The following is a 6,348-nucleotide window of genomic DNA, read 5'->3' on the forward strand; positions in this document are numbered from 1 at the left end:
GATTTTGTGTGTGTGTGTGTGGTACGCGGGCCTCTCACTGCTGTGGCCTCTCCCGCCGCGGAGCACAGGCTCGGGACGCGCAGGCTCAGTGGCCATGACTCATGGGCCCAGCCGCTCCGCGGCATGTGGGATCTTCCCGGACCGGGGCACGAAACTGCGTCCCCTGTATCGGCAGGCGGACTCTCAACCACTGTGCCACCAGGGAAGCCCTCTGAGTGGGAGATTTTGTAAATGGTCAGCACTATGAAGAGAGAAAGAGAAATACAGTTGTGCCTTTTTTGAAGCTTTAGAAAGTGGACATTGAGGCCTTTTTATAGCTTTTGTAATGACTACTGTGACAGTTAACCTTCCCCAGAATAGGATAAGAACTAGGGAGATGATCAATACTAGCCCTGCATCCTATGACCCCAGAGAGCACCAGCAACATTTGCATTCTACCATCTTTCTCCTCAGAGGGTTACAGAGGCAATCTCTAGCATTAATACCACAGGGCTCCATGATGCAGGCTCCTCACTAGCACTGAAACCTGATAATGATAAGCCACACATGCAGGAAATTTCTAGTTATCAAAGAAATAGAGAACTGGGGCTCAACTGAAAGTAGCAGAAAATCCAAAGTTACACATATTTGATATACTAAGCATTTTTCTATGAATAGAGCAGCGAATTTTGTCTTGACAACAATAGTAAATGGGCTTTCATTCTTTGGGTGAATAATCCCTTATTTTCAGGGAGGGGATCAGAGAAAGACTCAAATAACAGAAGCCAGATATTATCAATGTGCATCCGCCTTCATCCTACCTACAAATGCAGCAGCTCCCTGCCCCAGCCAGCCTAGTTCTCTCAGTGCTTTCCAAAAATGTAGGAGGGGAATTGGGCAAGGACATGCTGTATCCCAACATCCCTAAGGGGTGTGTGTTTGTGTTAATCATTCTATCATATCTCTGATAGTTGCAATTACTTATAACGAGCAACATAAACCGTGAAACTAAACCATGGTTCTATTTGTTCCATAAAAGTGTAAAAATCCCCTCCTTTATCATTATAGAAAATAAAATAATGAACAAACACGTCTTAAGGAGATACTTACCCCTCCACATGGGTCCATCTAAGCTCCATGACCATTCTTTTCATACTCTGCTTCAGCTATTCTTTTTTTTTTTTTGCGGTACGCGGGCCTCTCACTGTTGTGGCCTCTCCCGTTGCGGAGCACAGGCTCCGGACGCGCAGACTCAGCGGCCATGGCTCACGGGCCCAGCCGCTCCGCGGCATGTGGGATCATCCCGGACCGGTGCACGAACCCGTGTCCCCTGCATCGGGCAGGCGGACTCTCAACCACTGCACCACCAGGGAAGCCCAGTACAGCTACTTTAAAAGACAGTTTGTATCAATATTCCATTGCTTTTTGTAGCCAAATAATATTCCATTTAATGGATACATCATATTGTATGGATATATCACAAATTACCCATTTATCAATTTATAGACATTTGCATTGGTTCCACCATTTGGCCACAAAAAGCAATGGAATAAACATGGATGAACCTTGAAAACATTAAGCTAAGTGAAAGAAATCACTTTCTTTCACTTAGATTGCATATTATAGGCTTCCATTTACATGAAATATCCAGAATGTGAAAATCTACTGAGACAAAAAGGAGATTAGTTAGGACTTGATGGCTAAGAGGTACAGCGTTTCTTTAGGGGGTGATGAAAGTGTTCTAAAATTGATTGTGGTGATGATTATATAACTTGGTGAATTTACTAAAAGCTATTGAATCATATACTTTAAATGGGTGAATTGAATATTCTGTGAACTATATCTCAATAAAGCCATTACCAAAAAGAAAAAAAAGAAAAGACAGTTTGACGGTTTATTCCAAAACTAAACATACTCTTACCATATGATCCAGCAATCATGCTCCCTGGTATTATTATCCAAAGGAGTTGAAAACCTATGTTCACACAGGAAACCTACACACTGATGTTTATAGCAGCTTTATTTATAATAGTCAAAACTTGGAAAAACAAAGATGCCCTTCAGTAGATGAATGGATATATAAACTGTGGTACATCCAGACAATGGAATATTCAGTACTAAAAAGAAGTGGGCTATCAAGCCATGAAAAGATATGAAGGAACCTTAAATTCGTATTACTAAGTAAAAGAAGCCAATCTTAAAACACTATATACTGTATAATTCAAACATGTGACTTTCTGTAAACTATAGAAATTGTCAAAGCATCAGTGTTTAGCAAGGGTTCAAGGGGAGAAAAGGATAAATAGGCAGAGCACAGAGGATTTCTAGGGGCAGTGAAACTACTCTGTTTCCAATATGTAGTAGTTTCCAAACTACTACAATGGTGAATACATGCTATTCTTCATTTGAAACCTAATCTAAACTTTGGAGTGTGGGAGATAATGATGTAGGCTCATCTACTATAACAAATGTGCCCCTCTGTCTGGTGTGGCATGTTGTACCTATACAGGAGAGAATAGATGGGAAATCGCTGTACCTCCTGCTTAACTTTTCCGTGAATCTAAAGCTGCCCTGAAAAATAAAGTCTATGTCTTTAAGATCTGGAATGAAGTTTTATAAAAACATAAACTGTATATTGATCTTAAGACTTTTTTGCAAGTTCTCATACAGGAAAAGAAACTGGGTCCCTGTGGCCTAACAAGAATGTTATATTTCCTTCCTGAAGGTGGCATTTGTGTGCTATGGTCAAAGAATGCATCCCTCATTGTTAGGGGGGAAAAAAAAAAAGGAAAAAACTTTACCAGACAGTAAAACGACTCATAAAACTGTCATGAGTAATTCCAGCAGCTGGGCTGAAATGAAAGGCTGCTCACAGCACCTCTGCTTCTCTGTGACAGGGGTGAGCGTTTATAGATTAAGATTATAGACTTACCTGTGGACACTGAGACTCATAACTCAATTTACAGGTGCCTTAGAGCTGAAAGAATATTTGCAGAGCTACTCTCTGGGATTTGTTACAGGCACCAGGAACTTCATGAGCTGTGGAAGGCCACAGATCTGGCTGAGACAGTCCAACAGGAAGGGGAGTTCTCAGACATGCACAGAACCTGTGACCAATTTACTCTCAGCCAAGGAACCGTTGCATTGTGGAAACTATTTGAACTTGAAGGGGAAAATCCCCTAATTAAAAGGTTTCTAAACCCAGCTTCTGCATAAGGATTCCTTCTAGGGCATGTTAAACACAGAGATTTCTGGACTTCAACTTCAGAGATCCTAATGTCAAGAATATCAGTGGAGTCAAGAAGTTTACATTTAAGAAGCTTTCTAGAGTGGACAATTACTCAGCTATATAAATAAACAAACCACTGGCATAAGAAACAACATGGATGAAATCTCAACAACAATATTCTAAGCAAAAGAAGCCAAACACAAAAGAGTAAGCACTGTATCATTGTGATAATATATATATATATATATTATATATGTGATTATATATTATATATATGAAGTTCTAGAATAAACACAACTAATCTGTGGTAATAGAAATGAGATTGGTGATTGCATAGGGCAGAGGGTTAAACGGTGGATTGACTGCAATGGGGCATGAGGGAACTTTCCAGTATGATGGTAATGTTCTATATTTTTATTGACTGGTAGTTACATAGGGGTATACATTTGTCAAAACTCATCTAAGTGTACACTTCAAATTGTGTGCACTTATTTGCATATAAATTGCACCTCAATAGAGTTGATTTAATCAGATACCTCCTAGGTGATTCAGATGCGCATAGAAGTTTGGGTACCACTGACCCTTTGCTAATGGAGGACGATCAGATCTTGAGTGCATTTGAACCACGTGGGGCTTCTTTTTTGGCATTTATATTTCCACTGAGAGAATTTCTGAGCCCCAAGGCACCTTCAGGATCAAATTATCTGCCTTCTGGGTTCTCTGTATGAGAAACTGAAGTTCCAAAAAGTTGAGAGCCTTTTTCAAGGCCACACGGTAAGATGTCAGCAAGTATCACGTAAGAATCCTGGTCCTGGCAGCATTTTTTCTCTTCTCGCACTACCACACTGTATTCAAATGAGTAGGAGAAGGAAGTGGCTAGATGTTCCTTGCCCTAATTTAGCTTCGTCATTCTTCACTACTTTGTTACCTGAGCCAAAGAAACTGAGTGGGTGAAAGACTGGTTTCAGGCTTGTTCACTGACTCACTTAACTAATAATCAACACATATTTGTTGAGGGCTTGCTAGTCCCAGTTCTAGGTACAAAAGATTCAGTAATGAATAAGACAGACAAGATTCCTGCCCTCAAAGAGCTTATATTATGGTCAACAATAAAGGAATGAGCAAAGACATGAGCAAAACAAGTTCAGACTGTGAAAAGTGCTTGAAGAAAACAAAGCAGGTGATTACTAGAGTAAATGAAAAGAAGGCTGTACTAAAGGCAGCTTGCTTCAAACGCTACAAGGGCTGTCGTGTGGAGGACGAAGCTTGTCTCATGTTGACTCGGAAGCTGAAATGAGAACCAATATGAGTAGAAGAGACTCATATTGGTTGTATTAAGAGGTTGTATTAAGATCAGTTAAGGGAAGAACTTTCCAACCTAGCAGAAAAAGAATTATTTAGTTGAGGACATTCTGTGTACCAGCTTCCTTATTTGTAATACTTTGTTTCAATCTTATTAAAAAAAAAACTCTGGGTGGCAGGTGGAACAATGTCCATTGGAAGGAGAGATTTCCCCCTCCCAAGAGGTACGGACACTCAAGTGGAATAGTCATGTATTAGGAATTCTGGAGAAGTGATCCACCACTGAGTACTAAAGAATTCTGAAGGTCTTCTCCATTTCTAAGCTAATTTAAGTCTGAACTGAATAATTTATGTTTAGCAAATGAACATGCCCATGGAGTTTAAAGGTTTAGGTGTGCTAAGTGGTATCTGCTGACCTACAGAACTCTATGATCTTTCAAATAGTCCCCGGCATTGGGAACACAGGAGGTACCCAATTTATGTTGGCTGAAATGAAATGAGCTCCCCGGCTGAGGTAGAGACAGGTGAGTGGGGGGTTTCCTTAACCTTGTAGCCCTTGACCCCTGTGGGTGTTGCCCTAATTATGCCATAGAAACCATTGTAAAAAGCAAGAAAGTCATACTCCATATTTGAATCCAGATAATGGAAAGTTACTAAAACTTCTTGAACAATGTTAGAGTGTTTCCAGTTTAATTAAGCTTTATCCATAAATTCTTGGGAAGGCCTTTTGCTGGATATCCTCCCCGAGGAATGCAGCAGAATGACGTTCCAATGCCTCCTTCAATGAGAAGCCAGAATATGGCCAAGAGTTACTCTTGAGGACAGATGTCAGCAGGAGAGGAAAGGGCAGTGAGCTACCCGTGGTCCAGAGATTCTGCCTGACTCCCTTCATTAAGAGAAAATTTGCTTGATTTACTGCAAGAAAATAAAGGCATATGTGAGAAAGCAGCCTTGATTGGAAAACTCTTAAACAGGGGTCTTTCCAGAGAGACTGGTAAGTCTCTTCCACTAAAGGTCCTGCATAGAAAAAGGAAGACATGGAGATCTTGGATTCATTCAGCATGACCTTGAAGACTGGCACAAGGAATAAATTAGGTGAGCTTAGGATTTCTTTTATTCTGTGAGTCATGGCTTTGTCAAAACTACCCAAAAACTGACCCGCTTGTGGAAGACAAAGTTCAAATTACAGTGCAGGCCACAACAAGATGGAAGTAGGCTGTGCAAAACACAAAGTCCCCACAGGCCAGACACACTCCCCCACTCTGGATGCCTGCTCATCGTGCTGCAACTGTGTCCTCTGTCTCTCATCCTATCCTGAATTCTTGCTCTCTGAGACTGTGAACTACTCGAGGGCCCAACCTCCCTGATTGTGAGCATGCCTCCAGCACAGAGCCTAGCACAGAGAGACAGAAGGCACTTGATAAGCTGTGATGAATGAGGGAAGTTTCATAGTCCTTCATCCGGTGCCTAATCACCACTAGTCTAACTGAACACCTCTGCGTGCCAGGCTCCTTGCCAAACACTTTAGAGATGTTGCCTCACTTAATTCTTAAAACCACCCTATGAAGTAGGTACTGTCATCATCATCATTGTTTTAATCATCACTATTTTCATAAGAAGAAACAGACCTAGACTTGAAACCATTACTATACTGCAGATTGGATTTAGGTCTGTCGATGCTGTGGGTCCAGGGACGGGCAGTATGGGAAAATCTGTGGGTTGCTTTGTTACAAATCAGAGTCAGTGTCCCAGCTTACACAACAGCCAGTTTCTTAGCAATCTGGGCAATACTTAGAGTTGACATTATTTAATACAGACGAAAAAAGCCAACGAGCAGG

The sequence above is a fragment of the Lipotes vexillifer genome, unplaced genomic scaffold (assembly GCF_000442215.2).
Source record: "Lipotes vexillifer unplaced genomic scaffold, Lipotes_vexillifer_v1.1 scaffold715, whole genome shotgun sequence".
NCBI lineage: Eukaryota > Metazoa > Chordata > Mammalia > Artiodactyla > Lipotidae > Lipotes > Lipotes vexillifer.